Raw genomic sequence first — 17,500 nt, forward strand, 5'->3', positions numbered from 1 at the left:
GTAGTGATCTGCCTGTGTTCAGCTTCCCACAGAGCTGGGATTACAGGCACAAGCCACCACACCCAGTCTCAATCACTGGCTCAGCATGCCCAGGCTGGCATAGCCTGCCGGGGATCGAACCCTGGCCACTGTGGCTGCCTAAGCAGGTGCTTTAATCCACTGAGCTATTTGGCTGGCCCTTAAAGAGAACCTTTCTTCCACTCATTTTAATCTCATTTTTCCTAACTATGCCTAAAACACTTGGGTTTCTCTAGTACTTGTCACTAGTCAAAGCCATAATTTCTCTATCCTGAGTTAGATTTTGGTGCAGTGTCCCATGTGATCTCTCTAATTCCGTTTCAAATCATCAAACAATCATTACAGATTATTTGAATTAATTAAAACTAACTAAAATTGTGACCAGGTATCATCTGTTTGTGTGGATGGAATGAACATATAAAGATGAGGGGGAGTGGTGAGATAGCTCAGGGGACTAAGCGCCTGTTTAGGCAAGCACAGGGGCTGAGTTTAGTCCCCTGAGCTATTTCATCAGCCCCCCTCATCTTTATATGTTCATTCCATCCACACAAACAGACCATACACTGCCTATACAGAGGAGTTTTCACCATCTACATTTAGATTTTGTACCTTTACTTCATAAACAAATCAACAGAAGAAACGCAAAAACAACGGAGCTCTAGACTTACCAGCTTTGCAAACTCTGACACGCAAGTCACTCAATTTCTCTGAAACTCAGTTCCTTCATCTGTAAAATTAGAACATGGGCTACATCAGCAATTTCCAAATTGTACAGCGCAAAATTTTCAGAAATCAGTGTAGTTTCCAAAACATGACAGGAAGGGATGTTCTCTTCAAAGGAAGCCTCTGTGTTTGCAGGAGACCATTTTAATGTGATACACTTTTTCAATTATGAGCTCCCATGATTCAGCAGTCAGGCTTCCTGCCTTCTCTGCCACTCATATTGGTGACAGGAAGAAGAAAAGAAAGTAGAAAGAAATGAAGCAGAGCAGGAAGTGAGGGAAAGGGAGAAAAGAAGAGAATATGCTCTTGGAGAACATGGTAACACATAAGGAGCTATGCTAACATCAGCATATATATTATTTTGTTTTTCAACCGCTCCACAAGATAGGCATTATGACCATTTTACATAAAAGAAAATAGAGCTCCAAATGGTTAGAGAACTAGTTCAGGTGCTACAATTACAAAGTAGCGACCCCCAGGTCTGCTCCTCTTCCATTTTCCCAAGCTGCCCTTCAAAGAAGCTAACCAACCTTTCATTGTTCTTATTTTATCTGACTTAATCCTCACAACTTTGGGGGAACAGATTTTATCATGATTCTTAGTTTTCCCATTATGAACCCAACATTCAGTGGAATGAAACTTATCTCCTCAATGTCAAAGTAATTCAATGAGGCAAGGTTTAATACCAGAATTCATACACTGTGCTGTTTCCTCCATATCAGACTACCTCCTGTAAAAGAAAGAAAGAGAAATGGGGAAATGATGATGGGGGAAGAGGCTTAAAGTATGATTCAGGTGGGAGAATTATAAAAATCCATTGTTTACTTCAGAGGGCTATTGAGTCAAATGAGATAATTTAATGGAAAGCACCTTGAAAAATCTGACACTCGATCACTATAAGGGATTATTATTAATTATGCAAATACGTACGACTAAAGATGACATTTTATGATTTTGAGAAAGTCCTGAAAATATAAAAGAGCTCTGCCATGGATTAATTGCTTAGGATTGCCTACAAAAAATGATTAAGAAGGGGACAGCCTGATTCTTTGATGCTCTGCTACCACAGTACATTACATATGCTTGCTTTCTGTGTGTGATATACAGTCCCTACTGGTGGTAGAATAATTCAAATTTTCAATTTTTCTTGGATTTCATCACCAACTCTATCAAAAGTGTGAAAGTCAGTATTTTAATATCCTTGCGCAATGTGAAAAATAATAGTGTGCTCCACTAGCTGAACTCTTAGAGCATTTTTTATTTTGATTGTCTCCCCATTATACTGAGAGATTGTCAGAATTTTATCAGGAAGATCAACCAAACAAACGAGAACATTATTAAGGTTCCAGCAGCGCTGTAAGTCACTGAATGTTATGAGTGATTAAAAGCTTCAGAGTTGTGACAAGGACCATCAGGAGATCAGACAAAGAAGTTACATATCTTTAAAAGAAGGAGAAAAGGAAAAAAATAAAGTAGAATGAATTAACCCTTTGTATTATTTCTTTCTAGTGAAAAGACTGTAGCATTATTTGATCAACATGCAAAGCCTTGGGTGATTATTAATCTCAAAGGTCAAAAGAGTGGAAAACAAAATTAATACAGAATTACAATTATTGCCTTGACAAATGCCAACATGAAGAAAATTATTTTTAATATAACAAGATTCTCTCGTATTAGTAACACATTACCTACCTGTTTGGCAATTATTATTGACTATACTTACACTTTCTTTATTCACTAAGTTATTTGGAATTACAAACAGATTCCCATTTTATTTAACATTCACCAATCTGTTAATTAAAAGTTTCCTTTTTGCCAGGCATTGTACAGAGCATTGGAAATAACATGTAAAGTAAAAGAAAAAGTATTTGCTTACTGGAGGAATGTATACTATAAAATGGAAAGGAAATAACTAAATGGAACTTACAATAGAAATATATACAGTATGTTATTAAATGAAATGATAGTACGTTAAAAAACAGCACCAAAATGTTGACTATATTTTCTTAAGCAGAGAAAAACAGTGACTACTGTGGAAATTCTTTTGTTACATGTCAACTGAATTTTATAAATATCTTACAGTGATTTTATAATAAAAAATGAAGCAATGATGTAATTTTTTTGCACTGGGTGGCCAGCCCAGGGTTCATGATTGCTAGACAGGGACCCTAGTTACTCGGCGACATCACCAGTCCATCTGAAGAGGTAAAATACATTTTTCAAGGGGCAATTGGGCAAAATCCCCAGGAGATGTCCACTGACTTTGTGTGAAAGTCACAAGAAGCCCAATAGCAAAGGTTAAATTGACCTGGCTTCAAAAGACAAACTGGGATTGATGAGTAGGTGACACTGGACAATATTAAAGATACTGACCAGGGCTGGCCAGATAGCTCAGTGTATTAAAGTACCTGCCTAGGCAGATGCAGGAACTGGGTTTGATCCCCAGAGTGCTGAGCCAGCTCCACCCCCAGGGTACCCTGAGATGACCATTGAGATTGGGTGTGGTGACACGCACCTGTAACCCCAGCTCTCAGGAGGCTGAAAACAGGAGAATCACTATGAGTCAGATCTACATAGTGAGACCCTGTAGATATTGTACTAAATACTGACCAAATTATCTAAGGAATAGGTTTTGAAGTTAGCATTTCTTACTGGGGAACTTCTATGGTGGCTAGGAGAGCTAGAAGTGAAAGGCTCTCAAGAGAAAACAATGGGCCAAACTGTAAAAAGTTTTATATACCATCTTTGGATTTCATCCTATAGTGAATGGAATGCCAGAACTCAGCAACTGAGGCCTGTAATCATGCGAGATACTTCTTAGTCTCTGCTCTGTTTGGCTCTAGATGTTTCTGAGGTAAAGTTGGAAGAAAAATGAAGCCTCTTAATGAAATAAAAATGAGAGTGAAGAGATTTGTAAATACTTACTTAGAACAGACAAATTCTGTTCACTAATTGTAAGGATGGGAAAGACAAAAATAAATGGAGATGATTCAAGGAAATTTTGTGGTGAGAAAGGAAAGGACAATGGGTTGGGGTAAGCAAAGAATCATAAAAATGACTGACATAAACGGGTAATCGGCTGCCTGCAGAATATTTAAATGATGACTTAAAACATGAGTCTCACAGAAGACAAACTATTGTTTTTCTCCTCTGTTTTCTACCACTCATAGTCAGCAATTTAAGACAAAACATGAATGAGTGAATGAATAATCTCATTAATTTAGCAGGTGAAACTCATTTTAAGAGGAAGTTTCTACTTGTGACTAAACAAGTAAAATATAATATAAACCAAGAATATTCATACCTGCATTTGTATGCTTCCTTTCTAATCCAGAAATATTGCACTATTTTTCCAATTACTCACTTCCTTGATGAGGATTATATGCCACACCTTGTGCTGTCATGACATAGTCTCTCCTGCTGTGGGGGAATATACTTCCCCTTCCCACTGCACAGGAATCTTCTCTAGCTAATGCAATGCTAGTGAGTGTGATGTAATTACTTGCATGGGCTGGCATGCCCTCTGAGCAACTCAGACCCACTATTGAAAGAATTTGTCAGTGTCTGCACTATTCCTTTAGCCTGTAATTCAGACCTGAAAGCCCCTCTCAAAACTGTAGGGTAACTTTTGCATCCAGAAAATCCTGTCCTTAATCAATTAAATTAAAGCATTTTTTGACTATAAAAAAAAAAAAAAAACAAAAAACAAACACCCACAGAAAATAAGATAACGAGGGCTGGCCACATAGCTCAGCAGATTAAAGCTCCTGTTTAGGCAGACACAGCACCTGAGGTTCAATCCCCACCCTGCCATGCTGGCCCCACCCCTGGGGCATGCTGAGAGGGCAACTGAGACTGGGCATGGTGGCGCACCTGTAATCCCAGCACTTGGGAGGCTGAAAACAGGAGAATCACTATGAGTTCAATATACATAGTGAGATGCTGTAGACCCTGTACTAAATACAGAGAGAAAAAGAAAACCAAAAGAAAAGAAGACAATGAAAGTTTCACCATTGTTCTTATGTAGCATTCCTGTACCAATTGCTGACTAACACAATGTTTTTACAACACACAAAGTCTTTTTTCTTAAGACTTTGACTTCTCATAAATCATGATCAGCGCACGTTAATTTTCTTTCTAGATGACAGGAGGTTGATAACAAGCCACCAAATTAGAAAGAAACTACATTCAAATAAACTACTCAGGGAAAAAAAAAAAAGAAACACAGTGGCTGTTGAAGTATCTGTATCACTGGAACACTTTAATATATTTTATGTTCACATACATTCATAAAATGTACAGAAACTGGGAGATGGATGAATATTGAAGCAGGGTTCTTGAGAAATTTCTATGTCACCTCTACACAACGTTTTTTTTGTTTGTTTGTTTGTTTTTTTAATGTATTTGGTTGATGCAGGTTCTCACTACAGCTTGGATTTGTGGTGGTCCTCCTGCTTTCAGCCTCCCCAGCACTAGGATTACAGGTGTGCACCACTATGCCCAGACTCTGTGGCTGGCTTAGCCCAACCTGGGGGTGGGGCTGGCATGGCATGTGGTGCTGGGGATTGAACCCCAGTTCCTACCCTTGTATAAGCAGATGCTCTAGGCTGCTGAGCTATCTTGATGGCCCTCCTCTGTAGAACTTTAAGTGTTGAAAAAGAGACAAGGAGAATGACAAACTCGAAGCCTTTATATTGAAGTGGATGCGACTTGAAGATACACTCATAAGTGAAATAAATCAGAACCACATGTGTAAATATTGTATAGTCTCCCTAGTATAAGAACACAAAAGAAGAAATACAAATAGAAAGGTATAACACAATTAAAAGGAAAGCTAAGACTTGAGGATTAAACAATGAAGAGAGGGCAAGGAGAAAAGCTAGGAAACACAAGGGCAAAGCCATACATTTATATGCACAAGATGGGTAAGGCAATGATCCTGAGAATCTTCAGCATGTTTTTGAAACTAGCAGTTAATAAGTAGTATTCTCACCCTCACTAACTATATATGCTGATACCTGTGAACTAAGCAACTGCACTGAAGATAGCAATGTGTAATGGTAGGGTCATGCTTGGAATGCCTGTCATTTTGGTCTCCTAAATATGTACTGCTTGTAATGACATACCAATTACTGTCATAATGTCTCAAGTAAATATTTGTTTTTTTTTTTTTTTAAAAAGGGTAATAAAAGAAAACACAAAGCCAGAGGACTGTCCTGCTACAATGCTGTATATGGTTAGATTTCAAAATTTCTGTGTAAAAATATGTAACATTTATTCCTATTTTTTCAATATTTTTTAAATTTTTTTTTCATATTCTGTAGGAGCTTAAAGTTTAACATATCAATACTTGATGGAAAATACCTGTTCCATGTTATGCCTAAGATGTTTGATATTCTGACAGTGAGGTTAAGCTCAACTGCATATGTTGTAGGGTAATAACAGGCAAGCACTTATTCTACTGAGTTACCTCCCCAGCCCCACTTTTTTTTTTTTTTTTCCGGAACCGGGGATTGAACTCAGGCCCTTGTGCTTGCCAGGCAAGCACTTATGTATGGTAATAACAATAAGCTTCTCATCTGGAGGGTTAACAACCTAAGTTTGCAGAGCAAAAATTAGAGAAAAAGAAGGGCTGTAAGGACAGCCAAAATTTTGGTCCTAGTCTTTCAAGGTCAGTGAAGACTCAGGACATAGGTGATCCTATACTATAACATCATGTAACTCAGTTTTGTCACAAATTTTCTGATCAAGGAGATTATGGGGCCACAAAGGAAAGTGATTGATGATGTAAAGTGTGCCTAAGGAGAGTCACATGGAAAGAAAACATTCTCTCAGGCTTTCACAGAGAGCAAATTGGTCAAGCAAAGGCCGTGACTCATCCACATGGCTGACACTGACAAAGGATCTACAAGTTGCAGTACAGGGTTTCAGGATAAATCCTGAGGGGATTTGACTGACCTTGTCAGATACAAAAGCTACATTTCTTGTTATAGGAGTCTTGCTTTATCTTGGTGTTAACCGTCCAGCAGAAAAGTATAAAAACGAAGTATAAAAAGTAAAGCCATATTAATATGCTGAGCTGTAAAAGGCTCAAGTCAACAACTTCTGACATTGCTAGTCTTATGTAAAACCCACTACTACTATGGACTACTGGAATATATTGGAATATTTTGCTTAATTCACTCATCTACAATATTTAAATGACAATGCAATGCCCTTCTCTGACAAAACTATCCAAAAAAGGTAGACAGAAATGAACAATCATTTTGTATCTGTATACTCAAAATAGTTAGGTTGTATATACAGCTACATTTTGTTAATTCAGTGAATAGAGAGATTTGTTCTAATAATGTTTGTGGACAGGATATCATGTCTGCATCTTGTACAATGAATAACCACTAAGACAACAATATGCAACGTATTAATTATTGAAACTGTTCTAGTAATCGGTTTTGAAACTGTCTCACTGCTATTTATCAATAAAATTATTTTTTAAAAAAGAGAAAGAGACAAAGAATAAAGCAATATTTAACTAACTCACAGATTAAGAAACAAAGAAAAAGATGAAAACAAGTGGTCACAGAGCAGTAGATAAATGACCAGAAAAACTCTATTATAGAATTAAATACAGGAAAGAGTACAAGAGAAATGAATATTAAAATACTAGTGCATTTCAGCTATAGTATCTCCCTTTGTCACCTTTCCCAAAAACATAATTAGCAATAGGAAAAGATATACTCACCACATATGTGTGCATGCATATATGTGACATTCTTTATAGCAAAGAGATTTAACTTAGAGCAGTAGTTCTTAAAATTTAATGTAACTACAAATCATCTAGATTCTAAAACACTTGCAGATTTCACCAAGTCCATAGCAGTAAGAAACATTTGCCGGCCTTGATGAGGATTCAGAAGTCTTAGTTTTAAAGATGCACAGAAATGGATTTGATGGAAGAAACCTTGGAATGAGTTTTTAAAAGGTACTATCTCTTGATGTGCAAAAGAAAAGAAGGAAAATAAAGATTTAAAAACAAATTCTGAGGTCAGTGTGTTGCTTCTTTATACACATCTTCAAGCCAGGCACAGTAGCACATCCCTGTAATGCTCTAGGAGGCTGAAGCATTAGAATTGGAAATTCAAGCCCAGCCACCTTACTAGACAACTTAATGACTTAGCAAGACCATGTCCTGTCTCAAAAAACTAAATGGCTTGCTAACTAACTAACTAATTAACTATCTAACTAATATGCCTGGAGACTGAGCTCAGTGGAGACTCTAGATTTAATGCTCAAGACTAAAAAAATAAATAAATAAAACTTCAGAGAAGCTCCAGCGCACACAGGATAATAATAGCCTCAGGACCATGGGCATGGCAGCAAAACAGTGATGCCGCACAGCTGAAGAACAGTGATGCAAAGAATGTCGCGGTAAAATGTGCGGTACATACTCATACATTGCTTGAATACATAAAATAATGCTTTAGTGGAATGCCTTTCTAAGGGAGATACATGAGTTCATTGAGGAGCTAGAAGTCAGGTTAAGAAAATAAATAAGAATGTTCTGGAAAAGATGAACAATGTTTCACAATACTTTATAAGGAACACACAGAGAAAGGCTGAACCTGTTAAGGTGGCATGAATGGGAAGTGAAATGTACCTCTGAGAAGCAAAAAAATGTAGAGAAACTAATCTGGCCCAGGATCCTACCCAGATGATTTGGGGGACCAACATGGAGCTGTCTTTTCATCTGCAGGGATAAACTGAGCAGAGCTACCATGTAGGCCAATAGTAGCCATGCTTGATGACCTGTTTATGAAGAAGAACAAGAATAATGCAGGATACACTAAACGAAGTATATGAACACATTCAAGTGTACACATACAAATACAGAAATATATTCATATGAATACATAGATCTATATGCCACTCTGAAAATACTTGCCAAGCAGAGTAAGAAGATTTGAATACATGTATGTGTGTGTGTGTTACATAGATACATATAATACATATATCACACAGATACAAATAAGATAGATAATTAACAGCATAAAGACAAAAATACCTTTATCTATAAAATAAACAGAACCTGAAGAAGTGAAAACAGTCTCATATGCACACATACAGTCCAGTATTCAAACTCAGCCAGTGAAAGAACAAATACATTTTTCCTTCCACAACTCCAAAAAGAACAAAGAAAGAAATGCTAACAATGTCAAGCAGAATCAAGGAAGATGGAAGAAACAGATATTCATGGAAAAGCATGTCATTCAAGGTAAAGTTCAGCGAACTGGTGCAGTACAGTAAATTGGATGACTAAAGTAAACTCTATAAGCATAGGTTTATTAGGAAAACATAGGTAATTTGAGAAAAATGTTGGACAAAAAGCAGTAGAGAGAATGAATTAACTACATAATTCCTTTACTGTCTTTTTTTCTTTCTGTTTTGTTTTGTTCTTTTTTTTTTTTTTGTATTTTAGGGAAGGGTCTACAGGGTGTTCAAAGTTTCACTACTAGATCAGTCTCATAGTGATTCGGCTGTTTACAGCCTCCCAAGAGCTAGGATTACAGGTGTGCGCCAACATGCTCAGTCTCAATTGCCTTCTCAGCATGCCTTGGGGACAGGCTGGCATGGTAGGCCCAGGGATCAAACCCCCATCCTCTGTACCTGCTTGCAGTCACTTTAATCAGTTGAGCTATTTGACCAGCCTTATAATTCCTCTTCTTGTCCCACAATCTCATATTGTTCCTGTTTGTACCTCATTAATGAAGTTCAAAATTTTGAGGGTGGTGCTGGTGAGATGGCTCAGTGGTCTAAAGCGCCTACTTAGAACAAGCTTAGCAAAGCACAGGGACCGCGGTTCAATCCCCCAGCACCACATGCCAGCCAGCCCCGCCCCCTGGTGGGCTGAGCTGGCCACACACACACACACACACACACATAAATAAATTAATAAAAATAAAGAAATAAATAAAATTTTAAAAAAACAAAATTTTGAGAGTGCCATTATTATTTAAATACTTCGTTCATGATGTTTTCCTACAACTTCTTCAGAAGTAATGGTGATCTCATATCCCATGATCTAAATGGAAGGAGCAGGCAGATATTCGTGGCTAGAAAGTAGCAATAGTTGTCATTGCTTAGTACAGGTCTACAAGTGCTAGATTCAAGGAAATTAACATAATAATAGACAGAAAAAAATACATGGAATTCAAGAAGTGAAAGATCTCATTCAAGAAATAAGATGAAAGGATTTTTTGGACTGACCATCCCATAGCACTAGCAGAGCAACAACCAGTTCTGAACAAAGCATGAAAAACCCATAAAATATCATAAGGAGCTTTCCAGTGGGAGAAATCTGGTCAGATGCTGCAGGAATAAAACAGTGAGGATAAGATACAGACAAATTTAGTTCAACAAACAAAACTTACATTTTGAAATTTCATGACAAAAGCCTATCTGTGCTGGGTGTGGTGGCACATATCTATAATCCCACCACTCTGAGAGGCTGAAACAGGAAGATCACAAACTTAAGACCTAGATAGGCAACAAGATGTTGTTCAGTGCAGAGGACCCAGAGTTGATCTCTAGTACTAGAAAGGAAGGAGGGGGGAACAAGGACAGGAAGCAGGTAAGGAGGGATAAACAGGAGGTGATGAGAGGAGAAACAGAGAGAGAGAAGACAAAGAGAGAGGGAGGGAGGGAGGGAGAGAGAGAGAGAGTGAGAGCCATATGAAAAAATATATCAAATGAAATAAATTTGAAGTGATATTCTTTGAAGCAAGTATAAATGTAAAGAAAATACAAATGTGGAAGTATTTCAGGAAAATTATTTTTAAAAAAATAAAGAAAAGTCAAGGAAAAAGAAAAGAACAAATAATCTTGAACATCAGGAAGGTGTTTCCTGTGTAGAGCCTGGCTTGCTAGAGAGTAAGCCCCCATTAGAGTACAGCAGTGGAGCAGAGTTGGGGGTGTGGGTGTGGTTTATACATTTGCAAATTTAAGATCATTATATTATAAACAAAGGGTTGGTGATTGTCAAATAGAAAAATGTAGGGTCAGTGAGATAGCTTGGTGTTCTAAACACCTGCCTGGCAAGCACAAGGACCCAGGTTCAATCCCCAGGACCACATGCCATTCTGGCCCCGAGGTGAGCAGGCCACCAAAACTGAGCGTGGTGGTGCACCTCTGTAATCTCAGTGCCAAGGAGGCCGAGACAGGAGGGTCACTACAAGTCTGAGCTGCATAGTGAGACCCTGTTCCAAATAAATAAGTAAATAATTAATTAAAAAAAGAAAAATGTAAATATGAGCAAACTTTTAGGTGATCAAAAGCAAGGCATAGAAGAAAGGAAAAACTGATGAAATAAGTATGACTTAAAAAGCCAAACATATAGATTCATGAAAGAAACTTCTACTATATTATTTTAAATTGTAAAAATGATCAGTGGAAGAATAAGACTTAAAATGCAGGTGTCAAATACTGAAAGGCAGGGCAGAGAGGGATGAGGTAGGTGAAACAGACCCTCAACCTGCCCCTCAGGAGTCAATGATGTTGGCCAAGCACATGATATAGAATTATAGAGTAATATTAAAAACAAAAATAATTAAAAACACAAGTTAACAGTTGCCACTGACAAGGGATCAGAGGGAGAAGCATGGGGCAGAGATGGCAATTTATGTCACACCATTTTTAGATGGCCTAAAGGCTGATACAGGATTCATTTTTTTTTAATCAACTAGTTGTTAAAACTGAGAAATGGAACCAGCCCAGATGCCCATTAACAGGTGTATAAAGAAATCATGGTCTATGTCCATAACTGAGCATGATTCAGCCACAACAACATTCTGCCATCTGCAATAACATGAATGAAAATGGAGACCATCATGCTGAGCAAAACAGGCCTTACTGAGAAGGATGAATATCAATGTTCTCCCTAATATGTTTACTCTAACAAAAAAGAAAAGAAAAGAAGGGAGACTAGGGCTGAGAAAATAGCTCAGCAGTCTAAGTGCCTGCCTAGGCAAGCGCAAGGACCCAGGTTCGATCCCCAGTACTACATGCCATGCTGGCCCCATGGAAAGCAGGCCACTGAAATGGTGAGTGATGGCACGCACCTGTAACCCTAGTGCTGGAGAGACTGAGCCAGGAGGAACACTACAAGTCCAAGCTGTATAGGAAGGCCCAGTACCAAGTACATTTTTTTAAAAAAAGAGGAGATTATTATTAGACAAGAAGATAATAAGAGGCAGGGGATTAAGTAAGGGGGTTGGAGCTAAGAAAATATATTTTTAAAACTGACCACCCAGCAAAAGGTGACACTAAGGGAAAGGAGGGCAGGGTGTGGCAGGATGGTAGAAACAACCAAAACAATGTTATGCGCAAGGATGGAACTTTTTGAAACAAAGAAAGGAAAAAAAATGTTTTAATTTTAGCAATGAAAAATAAAATGAGTAGTTATCCATTGATGCTAGCAAAAAAAGAAAAGTTGTCTTTAAAAATTAAGTAGTTCTAATGAAATGAGAAAAAACTCATCAGGCTAATAAATCAAGTGCCTGAACTCAAGAGGTAGTGTAGGAAAGTAGTCAATGAGCTACTTAAATTACATTAAATAACATCAGAGGAGCAAAACAGAGAATAGTAAGCAGAAAACTATCATTAATGAAAAATAAGGCCTGCAAAATGTTTCACATATTTAGAAAATAAAAAGAGTTGCAAATTTGTCAGGCTTATATATATGTAATACATATATATGCATATAATACATGTATATGTATGTAATATGCATGTATATAATGCATGTATATGTAGGCAATACATATATATATATGTAATACATATATGTATGTAATACATATATAGTATGTAATATATATATGTCATTTACAACACTATACAATATACAATTGCCTGTTTTCCTTATAATTTTCTAAAAGTTAAAAGAGAAAGATGAAACCTTTTTGGGACAGGTACCAGCTATGTGTTTCTTCTGAAAAACAAAATTTGATGTAACTCCATACTACATGAATTCTAACAGGTTTCACTAAAGCTTAATCTGAAGTTATACAAGAGTAAATGGTAGGTCAAGAACTTTTCTACAGTCTATTTTTCTTATTTTTATATTACTACAATCACTGTAATGATCATTAGTTACACTGATTATATTTTGCTTCACTATGTTATCATGTCAAATATTAATCTCAAAATATACACAGCTGCACTTAGTTCTTCATGGTCTATGTAAGTAGAGAAATGGCCCCTGGAAGATGTCTCAATACTTGAAAACTGAATATGTCAAGCAATTGGCAAACATAATTAAGGGTTTTTAAATAAATTCTAGCTGTATCCTAAGCAAGTTCAAGCGCAGCCTGGGAAACTTAGCAACTCAGAAAGACCCTGTCTCAAATAAAAAATTAAAATAGGGATGTAGCTATTTTTTCCACAAGGAAAAAAAAATATTCTGTGTTATCCTTAAGAGATGGAAAAGACTAGGTACAAAGCAGAGAAGAGAGAAAATCAGCTGATAGGGCAGGAAATAGGGTTGGAATAACAGGCGTGCTGATTTGGAAGAGGGAGGAAGGGATAGAGAAGTGGAGAAAGATCCAGGAAGTGGTAAAAGGGAAGGCAAAGGATTCTTTCCTAGAGTTTCCGGAGAAGAGCGGCCCTGACCACCGTGCTGCTAGCCCAGGGAGACGCCCACCTTGGGCATGACCCGCAGAACCACCTTGTAAACCCCAGTGGTCTCCAGGCGCTCAGTTTGTGACGCTGTGTTTCTGCAGACCGAGGAGTCGGCACACAGCCACTTCCGAAGCACAGGAACCTGTACTCCAATCTTATTTCTGCTCCGTGATTTGGAGAAAATTTCTTCACTTCTGTGACTGATTCTTTAACTGCAAGCTTCAAACCATCCACATATCTATCCCCACATACGTGGTGATCACGAAACTGCAGGCAGAACTCCTTAAAAGATAGCACTATAAAATACTAATTATGGAAGAAAAGTAAGTTGGTAAAAAATAAAGGCAAGGGTTATTTTTGGCTTCCACCGTCTCAACGTCACTGAGCCAGTGATTCCTCCTCACATATTGTCTGCAAGGTGAAATATGAAGGGGGAAAACAGTTCCGATATTGAAACCACTTGATGATTTGAGCTCATTCACTCCTCTCCTTTAATATCTAGCTCTTTGGGGAAGAGGCAATATCCTTGACTGACTATAAATTTATGAGTGTAGTTGCTTTTATGGCTGCGAATGTAATAGAACCTAAGTAAATACTGATAAGTTCTCTATTCTTCTGAGAAGTTTCCACCCACATAATATTGTCCTATCATTGGAAATCCCCACAGTTTTGATAAGAATGAAGGCAAGAACTCCTTTATATATATAACACTTGTCAATTAGAATCAGAGCAGCATCCATCATTTGAGTTGTAAAGGCTATGGGTTTTTCATAAAAATCCCACTTGACCTATGGATAATGAAATCTTATCCTTATTGTCTTTTGAGTATCTTCAGCTGGTTTGGGAGGTTAATGTTGGCTTTTAAGTTTTTTCCACACTTTTAATATGGTTTGCATTTCACAGAATACATGGTAAAGTGAATTAAAAGAAAGAAGCATTTTTTGTCACTGAAGTATCGACACATGAAACACCCAAACTAGAACTGTGCGCATCTCCGCGGGGCAGGCATAGTCACCGTCTTTATTCGCTAGCCAGCAGAGAACTAGCTTAATGCCTACAAATCCCTCTGCACTAGCCATTGTTAGGAAGTCTGTGCATGTGGTATTTAAATATTTTTGGTTTTCTTCAGAAGCTCTTTGTTAATGTAAGCTTTCTACATACGGGAGCATGACACAACATGAGTTAAGTAGTATCCATGATGTTTCACAAGGAGGCAAATTCTAGTGGAAAGCCATGATCACTCTGAAAAAAAGTATAAAATAAGAGTGGAAAAAAATGATGAATTACTGTGTAACCCTGATCCATAGCATTTTTTTTTCTGTCAGTATGTGAATTACTTTTCAGTACAACCTACGCTATTTGAAACCTAGCTCAACTGAATCTGCAGCAAATGGGGAAGTTCCCTGGATGGGCACCATTGTGAAGACAGGAGGCTGTCCATGCTATTACGGGACTATTTGTGTCTGGAGCACAGCAGTACCACTGCTGGAGCTAGGGAAAATAGGGGTATAATTAAATGCCTTTAGGAGCAGTTATTTCCAAAATGAATACACACACACACACACACACACACACACACACACATTATCCCTGGGTGTCACATGAGCACATAGCAGAATTGACTCCTGTTTGCTAACCAATCCAAAGTACACAAACCATTTGTAAACACCCCTGCACGAGCCCCAGCATGAAGTCAGGATGAGAACAAGTCTCTAATTTCCTAGAATCCTTTCATCTAGCAGAGCAGTTCTCTTTTGTAATGTTCCTACTGCTGTCCAGATCAGATGTTAGACACCTGTTTGGCACAGAGAAATTAGAATTGTTTTTTTCTACACAATGAGAGAAATTCAAGCATACATTTAGGTTTCTGCACATATTTCTTCAATGATCTTTCCTTTGTAACATTCTGTGAATATGATACTGACTAGAAAAGCAGGTATTTAATGCTTTTGAGACATGTTTTGTCATTATTTTTCCTGAACTATTTAAATTATGTTATTTACTTAGGCAGTAGAAAGTTCTTTCCTGCTACAGAGCTACATCTCTTTGTATCATCCTACTTCGCCTTGAACGGTGAGAGAAAATTGGTTCAATGAATGTGGAAAGGATATAAACACAACCGTATGTGAATGAATGCTAAATGAAAAACAAGGCTGTGATGCCTAAGATTATATAACTTTTAAAAAAATTGGTATAGGAACCTAAACTGAGGGGTGCTCTATCATTGTGCTACATCTTCTTCAATAAAAAATAAAGCACTATCTTTTTTTTAATTTTGAGAATGTTTCTTATTAAATTCCCCTGGTACCCTAAACTTGCTTTATAAAATACTTTCACATTAGCACAAGTTCACATACACAGCGATCACATGTGCCATGAGGAATGTGCACTTGCACGTAGCACATCCTGGTTCTTTTTTTGTGCCCCTCTCCTCCCATCAGTCCCTGCTCCTTGTGACTTGTTCCCTTTCCATTTGCAAAAGCTCTATTTCCAGTTTTAATTGAATTCTTTCTGTTTTACAAATCACTATCCGTTCCTTCCCTCCCTCCTGCATCCTGCTCTTGTTCCCCTTTCCATTTGAAAAGCTCTCCCTACTGCCTCCTTTCTTCTGTTTTGCTATTTGTGCTTTGCTTTCCTCATATAAGAGAACCTGTTTGACATTGAAACTTCTTTGTCACAACTTCCTGCCTTAAATCCACAGCAAAGCTGGGTTTACAGGCCTGTGCCACTACACCAGGCATACTATTACATGTTTAATGCTCCTTTACTCTCTTAATTACAAGAGCTTATTTCATAATTTTTACCATTAGAGACAGAGTGTGACTGTCACTTAAAAATGTGCATACTTAAACTGTAACCAATGTGTTTTCCTTACATTGTGTCCATTAAATATTAAAGTGCTAAAAAATAGGAAAATATAATAGCAGAAGGATTATTATTATTCTCTTTAGTTTTCACTTTCCTTTTAGAAAACACATGAGAAAGAACTGTACCTTAACTTTGACCCAGTTACCGTGGCCAAGCAGCTTGAACTCTGCCCCGAAAGCCAACCCATAAGTGCAGGATATTACTTCTTCCCACAAGGGTGTCAGTTCAGTTTGATAAATACAACACATGTACCATGCATTTAAGAAGCAAAGAATTAAGTAAATACAGTCCCTCTCTCCTAGAAGCTTGTAGGGTAGATTTTTTTTTTTCTTTTTTTTGTGGGGGGTGAGGGGGAGAGAGTCAGAGTAGGTTTTTCCTCATTTGTTCTTATTGTTTGAATAAAAATTGTGAAAAGTTCACCCCTGCTCCCTTTGGGAAAATGAAGTTCTTTAATATCAGACTAACTTTCTACTGTCACTTTTCCTCCCTCTTTTGTAACTATCCTTCTCCATGGAAAGTAAAGGTCAGATACTTAGATGTAAACAAACATCAATAAAAATATTGGAAGGTAGCCTGATGCCTGAGATACAATATATATCAAGAATAGAATTATGGGAATAATCCAAGGAGTTGTTGCCTTAGGTAGTTGAGACATTATTGTTGAAAATCTGCTCCCCCCCCTTTTTTTTAACTGAAACTGCACTGCTAAAAATGTGGTCTCGGGCCACCTTCAAATACATTTATTTCTTTTCTTGGATGTTACTCATTGTATTTGAGAATGGTCTACTTTTCTCTTCACTTCTTCACAAATAATATGAATATGTTGACTTTTGAGTGCTTCAATGAAGATTTTATGTAGACAACAGGATTTCAGATACGTAGAACCTTTTAGATATATGCACTGTGAACAGGTTTATAAAATTCTTTTTTTTCTGAGGGAAAAAAAGCCTTCCCAGCTATATTTAGATAAGCAGTGCCTTTTTTACCATTCATGACTTGACAGGACTGGGGAGATAGCACAGGGGTCTAAGCAACTGCCTGACAAGCGTAAGGACCCAGATTCAATCTCTGGTACTTCATGCCTTGTTGGCCCCAGACTCTGGGGCATGCTGAGACATCCACCAAAACTGGACATGGTAGCACATACCTATAATCCCAGCACTGGGAAGGCTAAGACAGGAGGATCACTAAGAGTCCAAAATGTAGGGAGACCGTG

The 17,500-nt window shown here is 37.6% G+C and overlaps 1 protein-coding gene across 1 annotated transcript in view; it reads right to left on the reverse strand.

The window, feature by feature from the left end:
* The window catches only part of Hnf4g (hepatocyte nuclear factor 4 gamma), a 146,700-nt gene that overhangs the window by 90,650 nt on the left and 38,550 nt on the right, over nucleotides 1-17,500 (reverse strand). Inside the window, exon 2 of the mRNA XM_023706344.1 lies at nucleotides 687-745. The gene's annotated coding sequence lies outside the window, so the exon portion shown is untranslated. The remainder of the gene's footprint in view (nucleotides 1-686; nucleotides 746-17,500) is intronic.

This window comes from Octodon degus, unplaced genomic scaffold (genome assembly GCF_000260255.1).
Source record: "Octodon degus isolate 3935 unplaced genomic scaffold, OctDeg1.0 scaffold00252, whole genome shotgun sequence".
Taxonomy (NCBI): domain Eukaryota; kingdom Metazoa; phylum Chordata; class Mammalia; order Rodentia; family Octodontidae; genus Octodon; species Octodon degus.